At 35.9% G+C, this 23,746-nt stretch overlaps 1 protein-coding gene across 1 annotated transcript in view; it reads left to right on the forward strand.

The window, feature by feature from the left end:
- The window catches only part of Hr39 (Nuclear hormone receptor FTZ-F1 beta), a 383,352-nt gene that overhangs the window by 884 nt on the left and 358,722 nt on the right, over positions 1-23,746 (forward strand). The gene's annotated exons all lie outside the window — the stretch shown is intronic.

A 23,746-nucleotide genomic window follows, 5' to 3' on the forward strand; every position in this document is an offset into this window, starting at 1 on the left:
CCAGTTTTCTTACATGATGAGTATGTTGACTTTTTACGTACGGGACCTTGAACTAATTACATTTTCTTCCCAAGAAGTCTTTGTTTTCAAAATACCATCATGTATTGTGACTGTTTAAAACTGATTTCTTGATCGAATTCACATAGTGACCAAATGAAGGAATGAGCGAGTGTGAATGTTAAGGGACAGTATTAAGTAAATTCCTCGATAATGTTTTACACATAAATTACATTGTACATTCCTTGGAAAATTATTTTAGTCGATTTAAGCTATGGTCTTGAATTTTATTCGACGTTCGTAGTGCAATTTGTACAGAAATAAAAGTAGAAGTAAAAATGAATGCTTAAGTGAAAAGCAGACTTTGTGGTACCTGATTTACCTTTATATCATTACAGTCCAAACGTGTTGGTGTTCATGTGTTTGACAGCTGTTTGATCTTGCAAGTTTACATTATGTATTTTTAACTGATACGAAAGTAAGATTGTTCAGATGTAGGAATTTTAAGAGCGATGCTATTTGAAGTAGGTACCTAATATAAAGTAGGCCTAAATTCTTGAAATTTGAGAAAGTGACAGTTCCGCCCAGTTTCCTTTTTGGCAATTATGAATACAGAAAAATAGATACATCAAATAGCTACATTTGTGGAAAATATACATAAATTTATAAATAAATTTAAGCTTTCTGACTTGAAATGAAGTTCAGTTATAGCAGGTGGTAATAAAAATATATACAGTTAGGCCTAGGTGTTAGAATGATGGTGCACTGTGTTGGTAGACTATTATTGTGTTGACTAAATTTGATCTCAATTGTATATTTAAATGATGACCATAGATAAATCCATAGAAACATAATAAATAACTTACACTAAAATAAGATTTGTAACCTATCTTTATGAATTTAACTGAACAATAAATAGTGATACCAATTTATTCTTTTGTTATCAGAGGTGTGTAACAGTTTTTATCCCAGGTTATGTTCATTGAGAAATTTATGAAATTTCACAAAAGATATGGAGAGACATTTTCTAATTACCGGTACCAATATTTAGAAATAGGCCTATGATGTCAGTCACAGTAGTCTGTGAAGGAAAAGGGAAACCTGATTAACTGACTTCTCTCAGACATGAGATATTGTTACAGCCTGTCCCTATGAAATTAAGTGTAGTTTGATGTGGTATAATATTGAATGGCATTCTAAAATATTCTGTTGCTATTTTTAGGGTCAAATGAAGCGCATTTTGTGCAAGAGAATGAAAACAAAGATGAAATTTGATGAGGAAAACTAGAGATACCATGATAGGGAAGAGGATTATATTATAATAATTACTGAAACTTTGTAGTGTCTAGAAATAGTGTACTCTGTTGACAGTCTGGCATGGACTACAGCGATTAAAAACCTTTGGTGTTCATAACTCTAGATGGATTTACTCTTAAGTCCAATTTTGATTGCGTAAGGGTAAGATCTGTTATTTAATAACAGAATTTGTCCAAATAGGCCTATGACAAATTTTGATTAAAAAATATCGTTTCACCTTTGTAAATGTCAGTAAAGAAAACCGCATCACAATATGACTCCAAACAGCTAACCGGTTATTATTTTTATGTGGTCATGCGCTCTCTCGGGACATAACTGTAGAAACTTATTTTCTTATTTCTGCAAAACAAAATTTTCTACGTAGGAGGATATAGAATAGCTCTTCTTGCATTTTCAGTCAGGTGAGTTGGATTGTTGCTCCAAGCTTTTGATGACTAACTTTGCCATCTTCAGTCCCTGAAGAAGATGACAGAGCTAGTTGTCGGAAGCTTGGAAGCAACAATTCAACTCACCTGGCTGAGAACCTGAGAAGAGTTATTCCAAAATTTTCTACATTTTTCAATCTTCAAAATGCAATAACTCTGGCACTATATTAAAGATATTTATTAGAAATTTGCACGATACGTGTAACAGAACTTAATGAACAATTGAAAGTGAGGAAATTTTTATATCTTCATTTTGTATGAAATACAAATTTTTATTACCTATTATTATTTTTTAAAGTTATAATTTTTTTAAATTCTCAGGGAAGTGTTTTCAAAATTTACTCACATAGACTTGTTACGCGGTTCATAAGCTCTCATTTCAGCCCTAGAACATGCATATGTGTCAGAGGATGATGAAGTTAATTCGTTTTATATCAGTACCTTTATTTTTTCCGTTTGTTCTTGGTTTGCCCAAAAATTCAAACTAACATTTTAATTTTAATTTGCAAGACATCTCATCTTTTCTAGCCATTTATAGGTACAAAAAAAAGTGTTTTCATAGGTCCATCCCTCTTAACTTTCTCATTGTGCAAACTATGAAGAAAAAATGTTGTGATGCTGCAAAAATTCGATTTCGAGATTATTATGGAATTACACGTTCACAGGATTTGGTCATTAGCATGTCGTCAGTAGGCTACACGTACTGTGTTCTCTTCATCCAATCGTCCTCGATGGTTCCTCGGTTACTATGTTGGTCATTGAATGCGAGGTTCGTGAGTTCAAATCCGACTGAGTCGATAGTTTTTAAGGACGATAAAATCATTTTCATGGCTTCTCCAAGAGGGAAATAAAGCTTTAGGGTTCTTGTCGTAGATTTATAGTATGTAAACAAACCCTGTCCATGAGTAGAGAGTTTCGGGTAAAATTTGTTGGCCATTTTTTGCTCGTGTTGAATAATCCCTGTAGTTCAAAGTATCGCTAAATACAATAGGCTACTATTACTACGACGACGATGAAGATCACCACCACCACAACATCATATCCAAGATATTTAATTTAAATATCTATTGTACAGTTTATCCTTTGAAGAGGTGGAAAAATTGAAATACCTGGGAGCAACAGTAACAAATATAAATGATACTCGGGAGGAAATTAAACGCAGAATAAATATGAGAAATGCCTGTTATTATTCGGTTGAGAAGTTTTTATCATCCAGTCTGCTGTCAAAAAATCTGAAAGTTAGAATTTATAAAACAGTTATATTACCGATTGTCCTTTATGGTTGTGAAACTTGGACTCTCACTTTGAGAGAGGAACATAGGTTAAGGGTGATTGAGAATAAGGTGATTAGGAAAATATTTGGGGCTAAGAGGGATGAAGTTACAGGAGAATTGAGAAAGTTACACAATACAGAACTGCACGCATTGTATTCTTCACCTGACATAATTAGGAACATTAAATCCAGACGTTTGAGATGGGCAGGGCATGTAGCACGTATGTGCGAATCCAGAAATGCATATAGAGTGTTAGTTGGGAGGCCGAGACGTAGATGGGAAGATAATATTAAAATGAATTTGAGGGAAGTGGGATATGATGGTAGAGACTGGATTATTCTTGCTCAGGATAGGGACCAATGGTGGGCTTATGTGAGGGTGACAGTGAACCTGCGGGTTCCTTAAAAGCCAGTAAGTAAGTAAGTATTGTACAGTTCTGCTGTGGAGGATTATCTTACTTAGCAGAGAATGTTTTCCACAGAAATTCGTTATTTATTTATTTTTTTTATTTCGAAAATGTTGAAATCGTACATCTCAATAAAAATTATCCATGAAGCAATAATCAATGAATGACCCGGATAGTCAGGTTGAAAAGTCTGAGCGACAATGCCTGAGATACAGTGATAGCAGGGCTGAACAATTTTCCAGACACGAAAAAATTTAATCTTGGGCGTAAAATGTTTAGTTTGACTACTAAAATTCCATTCTGATATTAGTGCAATTAATTCATTAGTTTTTTTTGCCCAAGAGCAGGTCTTTCACTGCAAACCCAGCATTCTCCAATCTTTCCTATTTTCTGCCTTCCTCTTAGTCTCCGCATATGATCCATATATCGTCGTTGTTTTTATGAAACCTCCTATGTGACAGTAAATTTATCACGAGGAAGAAAAAAATAATTAAAATCAATTGTCGTACATAAGAATATGAAGTAATTCGATAGAAAACGTTGGTGAATGTGATGAACATAAATGACATCATCGAGGATCAGTGTAGGTATATTGATATTTAATTATTATTTTCTTCCTCCTTAAAACTAATTTTCTGTACTGTCACATAGGAGGTTTCATAAAACAACGACATCCGAGGGGGGGGGGATAGTTTACGTCCGGAGTCTTTTACCGTGGAAAGACGCACTTGCCTTGTTTGCAATTTTTCTTGGAAAAGATAAATGCTGTTGTTTTTCACACACCACTCTCTCTGTCACATCTTAGAAGATCCCATGGGGGCCCAGCGTGGAGGTGAGGAGAATATAGTGGTGGTGGTGGTGGTGGTAGTAGTGAGTGAGTGGCTAGGGGCGGTTACGGACGATCTTTTAGCACGTCGGCTAGTCAGTGGCCTGTTGTGCACCCCGAATTGTGAGATGAATGAGAATGAGGTCTACCAGCCCATCGGCCGCATGAGACCCCCCGCCTTAAGTCCATACCGTCAAGTTGCCGATCAAGCAGCACAGAATCCATTCCGACAGCTCTTCTAAGGTGGTAGAAGCGCCCTTGGAAGTACTCTTAAGGAATGAATCCTGGCAGAGAGGATGCCCCTCCTGCAAGCGGAAGAAGACATACCTCATGACCTTAATATGCCTATGGAATGAGGTGATGAAGATGAATGATATGATATGGAATCTAAATTATTTTTGAACAGGGAATGGACTGTGGCAATGAAAATTTAAATCCGGCATTTGCCTAGTAACTGTAGAAAACCACAGTGAGGTTGGTTGGTCCGGGGATTTGAACCGCGGACCTCTTGAATGTGAGTCGCGGAACGCATGAGTCACTTCGCTCAGTCCAGTATGCTGGTAACCTGCTGCACTAGCATGTGTGGCGAAGTTCAACCGGATTGCATGGTAGAGAGAAACAAGTGAATTTTAAAATAATTATTTTCTGCTTGACTCCTAAAAATTTTGTTGGCTCCTAAGTGTTGAATAAATTTGTCCGGCTCTGGATTATGGTATGAAAAATTTGCAACGCTAGTTACAAATTGTTTATTTATTCTTGTTCTATTCATATTATAGTAGTTCTTCCTCTGCTTCTCTTGCCCTTCCTTCCCTTGTAATGTACGTTATTTCCCTCTAAGCCGTTTTTTCTACAGTATGATTATTCCTTGCCAGTTTGGTACTTTCCCAAGCTGCCAGTTTGTCCAGATCAATATCGTGTGGTCAATATTTAAAAGTTCCAGTTTTAGTAAAACTTCCGTACTAAAATTTTGTACACGATCAGTACTTATAGTAGTACTAATATGGAAATATAATTTTTTTCTTTAGATAAGTTGGAAATATGTATATCATTTTTGGCTCTTGTAACGTAGGTTGCTTTTACACTGCATTGCCGTTACACAGGAAGGATGGAAAAGTTTATTTCTAGTGATCTCGGTAGACTCGTATCAGTTAAGTTCTTCCGTGATTTGCTAAGGAATTATCTTCCAAACTAAACACATTGCACTTCATAATCTAATACGATATATAGGAGACATGAGTTGTAATTAAATGTTCTAAAGCAACTGAACGTCTATAGTTTTGCCATGTTAAGAACTGTTCTCTAGGTTGTAACATGAAATACTCGTCCACGATGGAACTCAATCGTTGATATGCTGCGAGGCTGATCTCTCGGCCCCTTGATGTTATGCACATATTGTCACCATCGGCCACAATTTTTACGTGTTCGTATTTTCTGTTTCAACCATGTGATGTCAGAACAAGTCATACAACTTACGAAGGGAAGTCTCTTCTTCTCCTCGCAGAGATCGATATTTAGTACTATCGATTAACTATAGATTTTATAGTAGTTTTTTTTTCAGTACATAAGTGCTATAATTAAAAGGTGTAAAGAGAGGGTGTAACATTTTTGTAAAAATTATGTGATTTCCATGTCATTAATGAAACAATATCAAAATTTGTAATATTGTTCACAAATTTTAATGAGTTTCTTCAAGGCTAAAGGCCCATTGACAATGAAAATTAAACATAATCGTAACATAAACACAGAAGTTTGCGCCCAGGCTACCAAATGGGATCATTCACAATGATTCACATAAGCATTGACATAAACATTATCGTAAGACGTTAACATGAAAGTTTGCAAACTCCAAACTTTCATGCTTATGCTTACGTGATTTGCAAACAGAACACAATCGTGGAGTGCTGAAGTATACGACAGAATATGAGGAAATGGCGTCGTTGTTATGTTTCCATGGTTACCAAGTATGTTTGCGGTTATGTTTATGTTCCCATCGTGAATGGTCTTGATTTTACCGTATCGTTTATATTCTTAAGTTAACGCTTACGTTATGTTTAATTTTTTATTGTGAATGAGCCTTTAGGTACACTGACGTTCGAAGATAATAGTATTGCCAATAGCACATTTATGGCTTAGCTTTGACTTGGCTTCACGATGGTTGAACCTGGAAGAGTCAGTAGGCCTACACTTAGGCACACTTTGGTCCATTGCGCGCTATGTAGACCTATTCGATGATAACGTGGGATGGATGACATTCGCGAATCCGACGCTGGCAGGTGGGCCATCCCCTTATAGAGTCAGGTTCCATTTCTCGGATGAGTAACCTGATAAGCCCCAGGACACAGTCTACTATATACATTCACGAAGCTTGAGTTTTGAGGATGCTAGAAACAATAGACTGTGACGGTACTATTTTGCATTGGCTGTAATGAGGCGATATTAGCGATACTAGTGGTGAGCAACTATCTAATGTTTGCATATTTACTACGTATTGAGCTTCGCGACTGTATATACTAGACTGTGCCCAGGAGCCCGGAGTCTCAAGCTCTTCCTAATCAGCCGACGCAGACAGGTGTGCCATCCTGTCTCAGCTCCTGATAGCGAGGTCCCATCCGCACACGAGTAGTCCTATAAGCTTCAGCCTGTTTTTACTATCATATATGATAGATGAAATGAGGGGGAAGTGGAGAGAATTTTTGGTGAACTTTGTAATGTCTACAAGCATTACCATGGCAACATCATGATATATATTACAGAAAGCAAAATAATCTATTTTACTATGGCCCTCCAATATTACTTAGTATTTAGACCTGTTAGCAACGCATCAAAGCTTGTAAATGCTAATCAGCCTTAAAAGTTTGTATCGAAGTTACAAAGGAAGCCGGAGAGATGAAATACAAGTAGTTTACTTTAAATATTTACTTACAAATGGCTTTTAGAGAACTCGAAGGTTCATTGCCGCTCTCACATAAGCCTGCCATCGGTCCCTATCCTGAGCAAGATTAATCCAGTCCCTACCATCATATCCCACCTCTCTCAAATCCATTTTAATATTATCCTCCCTTCTATACGTCTCGGCCTCCCAACTAACACTCTATATGCATTTCTTAATTCTCCCATACGTGCTACATGTCTTTCCCATCTCAAACGTCTGGATTTAATGTTCCTAATTATGTCAGGTGAAGAAAACAATGTGTGCAGTTCTGCATTGTGTAACTTCATCTCCCTTAGCCCCAAATATTTTCCTAAGCACAGTATTTGCAAATACCCTTAAATTCTGTTCCTCTCTCAAAGTGAGAGTCCAAGTTTCACAACCATACAGAATAGATGAAAGATGAGCGGAACAGAAAAATTCTCTCTGGCACCGGGATTTGAACCCGGGTTTTCAGCTCTACGTTCTGACGCTCTATCAACTAAGCCACACCGGATTCCCATCCCGATGCCAGATTGAATCCTCTCAATTTAAGTTCCACCTCTTGGGTTCCTCTAGTGGCCTACCCTCATGCATTGCGTCATATATATATATATATATATATATATATATATATATATATATATATATATATATGTGTGTATGACAGTGGCACAATGTCCACACATGTGCAGATGTGCACTCGTTATAAATGACTAAGTGGCCGGGATCCGACGAAATATGCGCCTTCTTAAATCACTAAGTGATTATTTTTCGCATATCATGTATTATTATGATGTACCGAAGTTCATATGATATTTCCGTGCAGAAATTCTGCGTCGTCATATGATGAAGGATGAGTGGAACAGAGAAAAATTCTCTCCAGCACCGGGATTTGAACCCGGGTTTTCAGCTCTACGTGCTGACGCTCTATCCACTAAGCCACACTGGATGCCGGATTGAATCATCTCAATTTAAGTTCCACTCATCTTTCATCATATGATGACGCAGAATTTCTGCACGGAAATATCGTATGTACTTCGGTACTTCATAATAATATAACATACAGAATAGGCTTAACCGATAATATAATTATTTTGTAAATTCTAACTTTCAGATTTTGAGAGCAAACTTTACTTTAAATACAGTAATCATAAAATGTTGACTACAACATTATCTTTCGGTGAGATGTTTGAACCTATTTGGTCATTGATCTCTAAATGAAGAGGTAATTGTATTGTATTTATTAACATTCCATGGTATTCATACATTGCTTTACAGCCAGAATATGGAACAAGTCAAAAAACTTAATACTATTATAAAGTCTTAATTTATAGTCACAGTCTAGATGAAATATATATACAGAAGAGATTTACAATATAGTCTACTAGTACAACACATAGTTTTAGTATCAATTTCATGAAGTGTTATTGAATGTCATGAATTTACCTACAGAATAGAAGGCGTGAGAAATTAGGCACTTCTTTAATTTGGCCCTAAATAATCTTATGTTTTGAGTTTCATTTTTTATATCGATAGGGAGGCTATAAAAATTTTTACTGCCATATAACGCACTCCTTTTTGATAGCACGATAGACTTGCCGATGGAGTATGAAAGTCATTTTTGACGTGTATTTATGCTATGAACTGTTGAATTAGTTACAAAGTTTTCACGATTACATACGAGGTAGACTATTAATGAAAATATATACTGACAAGCCATGGGCATTATTTGTAGTTTTTTGAAAATAGTCCTGCAAGATTCCCTAGATTTGGCACCTACTATACTGTATATAGTAAATTTAATTATAGCATAGACACTTCTTGTGTCATTGCCATATCAAAAAAGAATCTCACATTGGGGGGGGGGGATGACGAAAAAACAAATTCCATGGTACAATAAAGTTGCTGCAGTATCGCATTTAAAGCAGAAACGGAAGTAGACTGTCATGATGTACATTTGTTCGTACGAGATAAATTTTGTACGTTCCCGCTTAGAGTTTCTTAGTTTGAAATTCTGTTTTGATTCGTTATACAGCAGATGCATTTATATTTCATAATAACGTCTGTTAAAGTCCAGCCGTTGTGTTGCTGTGTATTTTATGGAACGCCTTTTATTTAAAGAACAACGTTATTCAAGGTTACATATTGTAATGCTTGCTTACCACATAAAGGGAAGCCTTCAAGTGGGGTCTCCGAGTCTAGACCAGCCTTCTCATTGTCCTGTTGCCAGCCACAATACCGCACCTTTCTTTAACTGCAGCTCTGCCTCAATTTTTATGCGTTGTAGTAATTGCTGCCTGAAACACCATAAAAGTACACTACGTTATAGAAGTATTCTTTTACTAATGACACGTTTGTGAAGAATATACCGAAACATCGGAACAAAAAACTTACTTGGGTGGGAAGCCTTCGAAGAAATGTTACTTTATTGAAGAAATAAACCTATTTGTCCTTCACAAAATGTAGGAATTTATTTCAGGCCTAGCGTTGTGAAGCTTAGTTATCTACTCGATCATAGGCGGAGTTATGGGGAGGCAAGGAGGGACACTGCCCCCCCCCCCAAACCTGTCTGAACTCTTTTTTTTTTTCTATAAACATTAGAAAATATTGAATGCAAAAGACTTTTCTTGCTTTTGTTTATGATTAAGCTTCTGTGCTTAAATTGACGAATTAATATCTTCAGATCATGTGTCTAGACTATAATATTTATTTTAAATTTCTGACGGTCTTACTAATAAAAACTCTATATACAGACGTTTAACAGTCTTATACTTATACAATGAGTAGCTCGTTTATAAGTCGTGTGTAAATTCGTTACTAATAATCACTACATACGTCGTGTATAACAGTACAGCTGTTACACAGCTACGTCATAGTTTCGTCATTACTTCGTTACGAAACGTAATAGAATATCTGAGGTTCTCTATTGCATCTGGCAGAGCGCTCTAGTGTGGCATGTTAAATATCGATAGTACAACTGGCTCTAATCGATTACCACACTACATTTTGGTCAAAGAGTACAAGCTACAGCAATATTACTCTAATAATTCTATGATCTTTGGTTTGTTCTTCTGTGGTTACAAGGTAACCATCATCATAAAATGACAGTCGATACGAACAGCTGTTAGAGGGGCGGCCATTTTTTCCCTATATACAACGCTTAAACAAGGGGTTTCGTGTATATAACTACTGAAAAGCAATTCCCATTGTATAGTTACAGCTTGTTTATACGTCCATAGCTTATTCACGGTTTATTAGTAACGTTTTCTGTCTCAACTCTGCATAAGTCTCGTATAAAAACTATACACGGTTTATTAGTAAGACTGTGAATGTATAAGAATTTCTATACCACATTTGAGGAATGGAAGCACTGTAATGTTTCTTTTGCAACAGCCTGTACTCCTGTGTTAGAAGTCTGCAGCGGTCATTTACTGAATTAAGTGTTAGTGAAAAAAAAAAAAAAAACACCATAGTCCTATGTTAAAGGAGTGAAAATTTTCAGTAGTTTCCATAAAACAACCATAGTCCATTTTTTTTTGTGAAAACAGCCATTTTCCAGGAAGATGGTACGATGGTAGCGTTCACAAATAATATCCCATTCATAAACAAAAGCAAGAAAAGTCTTTTGAATTCAATATTTTGTATTTTTTTCTCGTTGCCAAACTTTCAGAACGGCCCCAAGGTTCACTCAGCCTTCTATAAAATTGAGTACCTGGTCTTTCCCGGGGGTAAAAGGCGGTCAGAGCGTGGTGCCGACCACACCACCTCATTCTAGTGCCGAGGTCATGGAAAGCATGGGGCTCTACCTCCATGCTCCCAAGTGCCTTCATGGCATGTTACGGGGATACCTTTACCTTTTTAATAGGAAAAAAAGAATTCAGACAAATTTGGGGGGGGGCAGTGCTCCCACATACCCTCCCATAACTCTGTCTATGGTTATGCCCTATTATAATTTGTAGTAGACCTACAGTTGAAGCCCTATACAACTCGGCCCGAAACATCGTGGATATGGATGTAACACTATAAGAAACATGCACCTCAAAAATACTTTTATTAAATGATCATATTCCGATATACTGTACCACGGTCAAGCTATAACAGGGGAGTAAGTAAGTGTTATCTCCCGTAACCTCGTTATATCGGGGTTATATGGTTTTGCTTTGTCCCCCCAAGGAAACGGCTCTCTCTCCGCCTATGTACTCGATAAAGCGACTAGTTACGGACGGAACATAGGTAGGAAGTTCGTACCAAAACAGTAGACTTCAGTTGAGTACAGCAAGAAATATAGATGTCACCCGCGCCTCGCCCTGCTCCCGCAAGCTACAGACGATACGCAGTTCACATAAACAACGCATAGTATGATTCTTTGGAGCTGTGTACAGTCGTGAATAGTTTGAAGAATATTGTTAATTTATATTAATATTTTAGGTTCTGAACAAAGTGAGTTATTCTGTTATCATGTATTATTTATGTAATTTTAATATTGCACATGATTCCAAAAAAGTAAACTCATCTGTTGTTAAATAATTATGCAAACAGGAGTGTGTAACACGTTTATTTTTTCTCGGATTATTCTTCGTTAAATGTTGGTCGAAAGACAAGTTTATTTACCAACCGTCATTACTTGTTTGTTTTACTGATCTGTTGACTTCTGGTGCTGCTGTGCTACTATGCATTCGGTTGCGTTACAGTCCAAGTTCATTCAACATCAGAATTACGATACGAGCTTCCTAGCTGTCATTATAATATAAATGAACAATTTTCTTGATAACAGTTTTATTATGGGTTTAATATTATGTGTCACATGCAAGATATACTATTAGATTCACAAAGTTTTTGTTCATCTGATGATAATAAGTAATACTGTACCTACCATATTTTACATTTTCTCCAGTAACGACTTGTGACGTAGAACGAATATTTTCAGAGTACAAATTTTAATATTGTTTTTTTAACATAAAATGAGTATTTCTTTTGACTATTACACTTTTACTACGTCACACTACTTTCGACCAATAAAACGGTACGAAAGGACGTCTTTCAACCAATCATGGCTGCTTATCGCACAATTTTATCGCGTCCCTAGCATTTGTTTAATTTTATCGCGTCCCTAGCATTTGTTTATTTTTATCACTACCCTAGCATTTATTTCTTTGTTTGCCAACATTTCAAACTGCACTGGTCTGGCCGTCAAAAAACAGAAAATTACAAACCACTCCAGTCGATGCACATCACTTTCAAATATGACTCGCATTTTGGCATTCAAGAACAAGAATTAATAAAGATCACTGGCCATATATGAAGAGCACCATTCGGAAATCCTGAATGAGTTGAGAGATACACCATGTACACCAACGAGCTCACTTCTTTTACGCACACGTCCAATATAACATCAACTGAACCAGCAACCACCAAAACATTCAAATTTGAAAATTGTACTTTCAGTAATTGTTTCTTTTAAAATTATCCATGTTTATTTTTTATTTCATCATCGTTAATTAAAACGTTTCTTGTTTATTTCATCATCCCTAATTAAAACTTTTCTAACACTTGTTTATATTATTTAGGTTATGTTATAGCTTCTGCTATATGATACTATGAATAGTCACGCATCAGAGATTGTTTAATACTAAGATTTATTGAAAATCATCTGTCAAGTGACGTTGATTACTGGGATCCGGATGATTGAAATGGAATGCAAATGTTTTAATAAAAATGAAACTGAATCAACAAAGCCTTCTTGACTAGTAACATTCCACAGAGTTCAATGATGATTCCATAGTTGGCACAACTGATACCGGTAACAAGAAAACATCATCATAAAACACTGTTGCCATCTAGCGTAATGTTGAGATGGTACAATAACACATTTGAAGACAGTTGTATTTTCGTAAGCCAATTAATATTTTATTGTACACTTTGTTACTTCTAACTTTATATAGCCTACTTTCTTCTAATCGTGTAATAGTCAATTAAATCCCACTCGAGTTTTGATTTTCTCTAGATAAATCAAAACCTCTAGTGAGATTACTGTTGATAAAATGAAAATATTCATTGTTGTTATAAGCAATGAGGCTAAGAATCATAATTGTATACATTGTGTGTTATTTTTGTATGTATGGGTAAATTATTTTAGATTGGGAGTTACGAAGCTTATAGTTACAAATTATTGTTTGTGTTTTTTAAAATATTATTCGTTTATCGTTTTCTTGTTCTAAGGCCGTGGACGATTGGAGAAGAAGTTTGGTTACTACTCGGCTGTACATGTTTGCCGTTCTGGTTCATTGACATTGAGAACTGCTCTACTACTTTTCATTCGGAAGAGATATAGTCCAAGCTCACACAACTTAACAGTTTCGGTACCAACTTCGTAACTCTGGACGGAACGATTGTACTTCGAGCACGGACAGACTTGAGATTTCTTTTCACCAATACTTCCAAATCAACTTCGGTGCCAAGCCATACTGCTGTCAAATGATATCGGAATTTCTTACAGGGAGCTAATGGTGTTGAATTTTATGGAAACTATTGAGGTTATTATTATTATTATTATTATTATTATTATTATTATTATTATTATTATTATAGCTCATATTTCGTATTAATAAAATATAATGATAAAATCTTTCAAATGGTATACAGAAAAATACAGGGTGTAATTTAAAAATGTTTCCGATGACGTCACAGTTGCACAACAATGATATCAAGAATTGTTTCTTTTTGTGAAAAAGTTTTTTAAAAAATACTGTTTGACATATCCGACCGTTTTTCGAAAAACGTTGCATTTGTTCGGATAAAAATTCTGCATAATATTTTAAGTACACAACTAAAATTCTTTCAGTCATTTATTATCATAATGCACTGCTCTCGTAAATTGACTGAGCATTAAATCAGTGGCTTTCCAAAACACGCTATGAAATGTTTCATATAAAAAAAATTATCTCGAAAAGGAAGCAAAAACGAGAAAAATTGTATTAAACCTTCTTGTTTGAAATATCTCAAAGAATAACCTCCTAAAATTAATTACATTACGGTACACCCTTTATACCTACTGAATAAAATAGCACACTCACATAATTGTAGGCTAACAACAACAAAGAAAATGATGAAAGTTAGAAATATAAAAGATAAAAAATAATAAATTATACAATTTTATGCTCGACCATGCCGAAATGTAGTAATTATACACCTGGTAGCAGTCCTTTAATGCATGTCATTAAAGTACACTTACTCATTAAAATTCAGGTGTTCAGCCAATGACAAGTCAGCTTTGTACCGTTGTATCGATTATTCTCGGATATGCAATCGAAAGACAATTAGCGAAAAGTCACGGAGGCTGGAAATCCAATACTGTCGCAGAAGGTTATGTTCTGTTACTATAATAATTAGCGTTAATTGTAAATAATATTCAAATAAATTCAATTTGTCATCTCGTTTTTCAATTCTAAATCAATTTCCAGGTTATATCAGAGTAATCTTCATCTTATTCTCTGCCAAGGTCAAAGACATTCGGCTTCGGAAAAAATCAATACTTTCGCGTCTGCGCACATCTCAAAATTCAGGTCAGTTCGCACATAACCATAAGAAGACCTAATTTTAAATAATTTCAAGTTAGAAATATGGTCGAGCATAAAATGAAAATTATGAAACTCGCTTGCGCTCGTTCCATAAACAATCATACTTGCATCTTAATTACTATCATTATAGGCTCGTTGCATAATGTACTATTAGAACACATGTCTCATTTTAACTATTTAGGAAGTATGATATCTTACGAATATGACAAAGTGACAAAGACGTACAGATTAAATTGTCGAAGTACCAGATTATGTGTGGCACAATAAGTTACATAGACCTTTGAGGAAGAAAACGAGCAAAGAAGCAAAAATTAAATTTTATAAAACAATGGCGGTGCCCACCAAGTCTCTAGATGTCGCTGTCGAATGAAGTAATAAGGCAGGAAATGGAAATTATCCCTTTCCTAGACAAAATAAAAGTATACAAGAAGAAATGGGATGACCGTGTTCAACGCATGGAGAACAAACGAATGCCGAAAAGCCTCTATGAATACAAACCAATAGGAAGACGAGAACCCGGCAGACCTAGACGACGACGGACTATTAAGCCGGAACAGGATGAATATCCTATACCCTGACGACGACGACGACGACGATGATGATGATGATGATGATGATGATTGTTATTATTGTTAAAATAGAAATATGTAAGAACTTTTTCATTGTAGGATGAGGTTCGTTGTGCCGGCTGTAATATTGTTTGTAAAATTCCTTCCAATGAACCCTCTAGCAAATACAAAGCCCCTACTGCACTGGCATTCCAGATGTATGGAACGCTGAACTCTGGGAAAGAAGCAGCCATTAAAGAATCAATTCATCTTGCGGTAGCGGAATTTATTTGCCAGGGAAATAAAAAAAAAATGTAAGTGAGCAAGGCTGGTTTTCCTAGAGTGGAAGTTATCCTGGCAACGACCCAAGAGACTCGCCTGCAAACAACTTCAACATTGAACCACGCCTCTTTGGCTTGCCACTTTGGTGGAAAATGCCGCCCGTCCGCCCGCCTCATCTAATGCAGGACCCCGAGGGTCCTTGGAAGAAGGCTCAACTAACGTATTGGCTGGTGGTTACAGTACCCGGCCGGTGATTGAAACTCGTTTAAATGTAGAGTAAATTAATGGGCATTCGGCCTGCGACGAACTCCGGCGCATACTAATGGAAAGTCGTAAGAAATGATTGCTAATTACATCTGAACTCGGAAAGCATAGCCTGCCCGAAATACCGAGTGTCGCAAGAACAGTTTCTAGTAGAGCAGTGATTCCCAATCTTCCATATCTATACTAATAATAAATCTGTAGCCGAAATTTTTCTGGTAATTTTCGATTTTCCAAAAATAATTGGTCCTAACATATATAATTAACCACCGTGAAACCGAAAATCGCTTTTTTGAAATTTTTGTTTGTATGTCTGTCTGTCTGTCTGTATGTATGTATGTTTGTTACCTTTTCACGCGATAATGGCTGAACGGATTTCGATGAAAATTGGAATATAAATTAAGTTCGTTGTAACTTAGATTTTAGGCTATATGGCATTCAAAATACATTGTTTAAAAGGGGGGTTATAAGGGGGCCTGAATTAAATAGATCGAAATATCTCGCGTATTATTGATTTTTGTGAAAAATGTTACATAACAAAAGTTTCTTTAAAAACAATTTGCGATAAGTTTTATTCCTTGAAAAATTATGATAGAACTGATATTTAATGAGATAAATGAGTTTTAAAATTAAAATAACTGCCATCTAAGGCCGTATAATGAAATAAAAAAACAAATGACTTCGTATATAAGGGGCCTTGGACAGCAACAATCGAAAGCTATGAAAGATAGCCTACAAAGAATGTTTCTGTGTTTGTATGAAATAATATCGGAAGCTAAATTAACCGATTTATATAATTAATTATTATTTCACCATTGGAAAGTGTAGTTTCTCTAGATGGACATAATGCTATAATGTTATTACAGTAACTTCTGATATAATATAATATAATATAATATAATATAATATAATATAATATAATATAATATAATATAATATAATATAATATAATATGTAATATTATATAATATAATTTAAGTTATTTGAAGGGTTCAGAACCATAGTGGGCCAAACGCCATTTACTGAATACGTAGAAAAGAAGGGTTAAAATTAAGTTATTACCATAATTCAATGGAAGCATATAGCAAGTAAAATAAAGTATAGACATTAAATCTAAATGATGTCAATGTTCATTAAACTATGGTTGCATGCAATAAAAATTAAAAAAAAAACATGTTAAAGGAATTGTCATTGCACCAAATGAGTGCTCTCTGGACCGAAATGATCGCATTTTAATTATTTAAACACAATTTAAATTAAGTAACATATTAAACGATTTATCCTTCTATCAAACACGAATGTTCCCTGGATCAAATGTCCTATTTTAATTATGTAATTACTTTATATTTATTTCTAACGGGTGCAGCGGAGCGCACGGGTACGGCTAGTAAAATAGTAAATTACATGTGATCGGCGTCATTGCTATGGAAACGATAATAAGTGATGCTCACTATAAATGAGCGAGTGCTGTTGTCTTTTCTATTTTCTACAGGATGAGGCAAAGGTCTCAATACAAACGGTGATACAGTCACTTTGCAGCAGATACAGATATATGTTCGATATGTATCCCCTGCCAGTCATAAAAAAGTAACATGCTCTCCTGACACTCACGGCGAACACTTGTCAACACATTTTCTAATATCCGTTCGCAAGCTTGTGCGATTCCTTTCTTCAGATGGTCGACATCACGAATCTTGTTCTGATACATAAGGGCTTTCAGGTGCCCCCAGAGTTAAAAATCCATGGGAGTGAGGTTTGGTGATCAGTTTGGCCACGATGTAGTGTGGGTAATTTGTATTTCGTGCGTCTCATTAAAGGTCTGCGCTACATGGTGGGTGGTACCACTCCCTGGTTGAAGGTTGATGCCAATCCGATCTTTGTTAGGGGCATTTCTCTAGTCTGGCTTAGCTATCTGAAATGCAAACAGGAAATATGCATCACTGTATCATCTTTTGTATGGAGACTTTTGCCTCACTCTGTAGAATACTACATAACATTATTACTTACCAAAATATGAGTGTTACAAAGATGACATATAAACATGCTTTCATTTGCAAATCAAGCTTTCAAATATAACTCCCTGTAAAGTTTATTTGAATAATTTCGAAGGAAAAATTGTTCCGGGGCCGGGTATCCGGGAACTTTGGTTAAACTTACCAACGCTCTACCAACTGAGCTACCCGGGAACTCTACCACACACCGATCCAATTTTTCCCTCCATATCCACAGACCTCAAAGTGAGCTGACAACCGTCAAGCAACCAACATTGAGTGCACACTAACTCTTGTAAGTGGTGCCTTCTTGGTGTTGCTTGTGAGGTTCAGACCTGTTTTTGGACAGTTGACTAAACAACTCTAGTAAATAACAAACCCTACCCTCTCCCAAGCAATATTCCTGTCTAAATAAAACGGTCTGTCTCGTCATTACTCTTGAAGATGACAGACAGACAACTCCGTCAATAAATCATTGCCCTGGTTCGCATAGGTTATTCTGCATGAAGGATGGCCAGCGTGACTGGAGTCTAGTAAAATATTATTGTCACCAATTCTTACACGACAGGTATAACGAAGTTTATTAACAAATACCATTTAAAATCAATTAAAACGGAAATAAAAAAAATTATTTTACTCTACCGGAAGGTGAATTCTCAGCCTAAGCAACGGAAAGCAGGCGGGTGAGGGCGTTTCGGCTCCCAATAACCTGTTTTGACTTTTGGCGGGGTAGTCGTATCGGCTCCCGTGGCTACATTTCATGGTCGTATTGGCTCCCTGGCTTGAAACACCTGAACAGTCGTATTGGCTCCCGGGTGTGGAGCGGTATTCGTCCCTCAACGGCTCTTGTGCTGTGAATCTGACTTCCCTCCTGAAATGTGGACTAATTTTGGTAATGTAGGAGACCGGACTACAAACTGCTGCGAATCGTTTCATGCGAAATTCAACCAGGAATTTAAGATGTTATGTACAGCTTACAGTAGTAAAATTTTGGAAATATTCAACATTTTTTTCTTCCATTACCGTATATTGTACAATAATGAAAATTATAATGTGTAAAACACTGTCCTGCTATATGAAAAAAATATTTTTTACGAATTAAAAAAATTATTTACTTTTACTTTTTTTTTTTTTTTTTCAAAATTCAGTTCACTGTGTAGTGATGAAACGTTTCCCACATAACTAAAAAAACTATCCAACATTCTGTGATGAAATATTTTGTGTGTATTTATGCAAGTCATATCTACAATATGGTGCAAGATCACTTCTCTGTCATTGATAAATTGTCTGATAAAAAAATTAATTTAAAAGAATGGTCAAATATCAGTATTTTCTATTACACAAAATAAAAAATATATATTGTTTGCTAAAGAATGTAGTGGAAAGAATAGAGAGAACATGAATAAAGTTAACAAGTTTTTGAGTTATGAGGGAAACGCTTCATCACTGCACAGTGAACTGCCAACATTTCGAATTTTGAAAAAAAAAAAAAATATATATATATATATAAATATATTTTTCTAAATCTTAAAAATATTTATGCTCGACCATGCCGAAATGTACTAATTATACACATGGTAGCAGTCCTTTAATGCATGTCATTAAAGTACACCTACTCATTAAAGTACAGGTCTTCAGCCAATGATAACTCGGCTTACATGTGTTCAGCCAATGACAAGTCAGCTTTGTACCGTTATAAAACCGCAAGTATCGATTATTCTCGGATATGCAATCGAAAGAGAATTAGCGAAAAGTCACGGAGGCTGGAAATCCAATACTGTCGCAGAAGGTTATGTTCTGTTACTACAATAATTAGCGTTAATTGTTAATAATATTCAAATAAATTCAGTTTGTCATCTCGTTTTTCAATGTCGAATTCAATAATCAAGGTTATAATATTATAATATTATCAAGTTTAACTGGACTACGTCAAGGTCAATGACATTATTGTTCCTCGGAAAAAATCAATACTTTCGCGTCTGCGCACATCTCACAATTCATGACCTAGAACAAGGTCACTTCCGATCTTGTCAGATACAAATAAAATGTATACATCTGAATACCGGTAATTTCAAGTTAGAAATATGGTCGAGCATAAAAAGTCGTATGAAACTCGCCTATAATGGTAATTAAGAAGCTCGTATGAAAATTATGAAACTCGCTTGCGCTCGTTTAATAAACATCCGTACTCGCTTCTTAATTACTATCATTATAGGCTCGTTGCATAATGTACTATTTTTTCATATAGTAGAAGGATAGTGTTTTATACATACCAATTTTCATTATTGTATAAGATACAGTAATGGAGAAAAAAAATGTTGAATATTTCCAAAAATTCTACTGCTGTAAGCTGTACCTAACCCCTTAAACAAACGTTCATTTCATATTATTTATTATTATTTTCTTTGTTAAGGAATTGGACAAGCATTATGCCGATCTGTTTATCAGAAACATAAGTTCTTGTGAATAATTTTAAAGTCTATTACGATTTAGAAGCACCGCGATATTTTTTCGTGCCAATGTACGCCTAATCGTTAGGTAGTTAGTAATTGAAGGCTAGAATCGATGATTGAACAAGAAATAGTCTGTCTCTTATCAGTTTTGTTAAATTCAATTTTTAAGATTCCGATTTGGACATTTGGAGCAGTGAATCAAAATGACCACTGTAAAAGAAAATGTTTTGAAAACCAGATTTGATGAAATGTGTTGGAATTAATGGACAATGGCTACAATGAGGCGATTGCATGATAATCGAACAATTGAAAGAGCGTTATCGAAAGGGCAAAGGGGATGGAAAGACCAAGGATGGAATGAGTGACAGTGTGGAATGTCAAGGAGAGGAATTGGAGGAGATTGAGTGCGAATAAGCAAGACTGAGTACAATTTTTTGTAGGTAGATCGGAACTGTCAGTCAAATGGTGATGAGAATCTTTCTTGTATTGATAGTTCGTAAAAATTCGCGCACTACTAGTTGAGAGCACTTTCCGTAAAACCTTTGTATGTTTGTCAATCCGACATTCCTTGCTCTTGCTTCGCTTCACTGCAGTACGGCTGACGCACTATGCATGCTACTTGTAGGCACGCCTACTTCATCTGTTCCTTTTTCACAGTCCTGCGCAGGTACTTCCGGATTCCTAGCACTTAATAACGTATTAGAACATAGTTGTCTATATCTCCTCACATCTTAACGGCGCAGTTGATGGCCAGTTCCAGGGGTCCATCACCACAAAGAAAGTTGTTGTAACACACATTAAAAAATGCGAAATGTAATAATAATAATAATAATAATAATAATAATAATAATAATAATACGTACTTACAAATGGCTTTTAAGGAACCCGAAGGTTCATTGCCGCCCTCACATAAGCCCGCCTTTGGTCCCTATCCTGTGCAAGATTAATCCAGTCTCTATCATCATACCCCACCTCCCTCAAATCCATTTTAATATTATCCTCCCATCTACGTCTCGGCCTCCCCAAAGATCTTTTTCCCTCCGGCCTCCCAACTAACACACTATATGCATTTCTGGATTCACCCATACGTGCTACATGCCCTGCCCATCTCAAACGTCTGGATTTAGTGTTCCTAATTATGTCAGGTGAAGAATACAATGCGTGAAGTTCTGCGTTGTGTAACTTTCTCCATTCTCCTGTAACTTCATCTGACTTAGCCCCAAATATTTTCCTATGAACCTTATTCTCAAACACTCTCTGTTCCTCTCTCAAAGTAAGTCCAAGTTTCACAACCATGCAGAACAACCGGTAATATAACTGCTTTATAAATTCTAACTTTCAGATTTTTTTGACAGCAGACTAGATGACAAAAGCTTCTCAACCGAATAATAATACTCATTTCCCATATTTATTCTGTGTTTAATTTCCTCCCGAGTGTAATAATAATAATAATAATAATAATAATAATAATAATAATAATAATAATAATAATAATAATAATAATAATAATAACATTAATAATAATAATGAATTAAATTGACCTCATAGTCTAGTGGTTACTATGATCGTGGGTTCAAGCCTGACCGGGGGCAATGTATTTTTTGGTTGAAAAATGTATGGAAGTGAGGAAGTAATGCGGTTGGCCCCATGTAAATTTATTGCACATGAAAGGTTCTTTTTGTGAATAAAAATTAATAAAGGCTGAATTCTATGGCCAGGTCTGTTAATCCGTTCTCTAGTCTTTTGTAATATGTAATTATGTGAAAATAGTGAACATAATATGTCGATGAAAGTCTCATTAATCTATACATAGACTTAAATGGATAGTTTTAATTATTTATAATTTTTATAACATGATTTTAGACTTCCTACCGTTAGGTAGGCCTACACGTTTTTCAGATACGGAAAGAAGAGTTCAAATTATGGCAAGTTTTCAGTAAAATTTGTCGTTGATTATGGTTTTGGTCAGATTTTCTGTAGTACTTTCTCGCTTCGTATTATTCCATCCGTTTACCTTCATTTTTACGATTTCTTGAAAAAATATAGACTCTAGGATAGAAGCAGATACTAAGATGTTATTAAGTTCTACAGTATTTTGGATTATATTAGTAGTACATCCGACTACAATTCCAGCGATTCGATTCTCGTCAGGAAAGTGAGATTAATCCCTCAAAAGAACTTGATTTTTGTCTCTTGCCTTATCATTGGCCTGCATTCTTTTATGTGACATTTCTCCATGTTGACTACATGACCGGAGAAGTCCCGTTATTTGTGAATGCTCCATATTGGTTCAGAATCCTTACAAGAGTGAAAACTGAACAAACAGAAAGACGCCATATTTTTAATGGAGCGTGATGATGATGATGATGATGATGATGATGATGATGATATCACGTTCATAGTGCTTGCATAAATGTCTAGACTTGGGACTGCTCTTCGATAGCGACTGTATTTGATGTTTATCACCGTCCAGAGCAAGTTAATGTCGAGGCAAATACCCTCCCAGTACAGAGCAGGGTTGCCCAACGAAGGTTGTACACATAGAAGAGCTAGTCGCTGCCATTCTGCAAGCGATAAGTTTATTATTCTTCATGTGTAGCATCTTCATTTGATATTTCGTAAAGCTAACAAGCAAACATTCTCATGAGGACAGATAAAAAAGTTATTTTTTTTCTTCCATCTTGTTAATAATATCAAAACAATTGCTTATACACATTTTGGCCTCTCAAGCGGAATTACAAGGGCCGTAGAATTAAGTTTCCCTCGGGCCGTTTGCAGAAATAGAAGACAATTTCATTGGGAATATTTATTGGAACAGATACAACTCTTGAGTTATTTTTCAACATATTCCCCACCGGAATTGAGACACTCGTCATACCATGGGATTGACAGAGAGGTGCAGACGGCTGTCACACACTGGTTCCGGTCCCAGGCAGCAGATTTCTACGACATAGGGATACAGAAGTTGATCCCACGGTATGAAAAATGTTTCAATTCCGTCGGGGAATATGTTGAAAATACCTGAACAATTGCTGTATCTGTTCCAATAAATAATCTCCGTGAAATTGTGTTTTCTTTCTGTAAACGGCCCCAGGGAGATTTATTTTTACGGCCCTAGTAATTGCTCTCGAGTGGCCAAAATTTGTATAAGCACTTGTTTTGGCATTATTAATTTGGTGGAAGAAAAAAATAACTTTATCTATCCCCATGAGAATGCTTGCTTGTAAGCGAAATATGGTTTACCTCTGCGTAGCTGCCATCTGTGATACGAACCCCGAATTTAAACATTATACTAATCAGATTGCTAACACGAACTATTGCCTGGTTGAGGTTTTTTCCGGGGTTTTCCCTCAACCCAATATGAGCAAATGCTGGATAACTTTCAATGCTGGACCCCGGACTCATTTCACCGGCATTATCACCTTCATCTCATTCAGACGCTAAATAACCTAAGATGTTGATAAAGCGTCGTAAAATA

This window comes from Periplaneta americana, chromosome 13 (assembly GCF_040183065.1).
Source record: "Periplaneta americana isolate PAMFEO1 chromosome 13, P.americana_PAMFEO1_priV1, whole genome shotgun sequence".
NCBI classification, from domain to species: Eukaryota; Metazoa; Arthropoda; class Insecta; order Blattodea; family Blattidae; genus Periplaneta; species Periplaneta americana.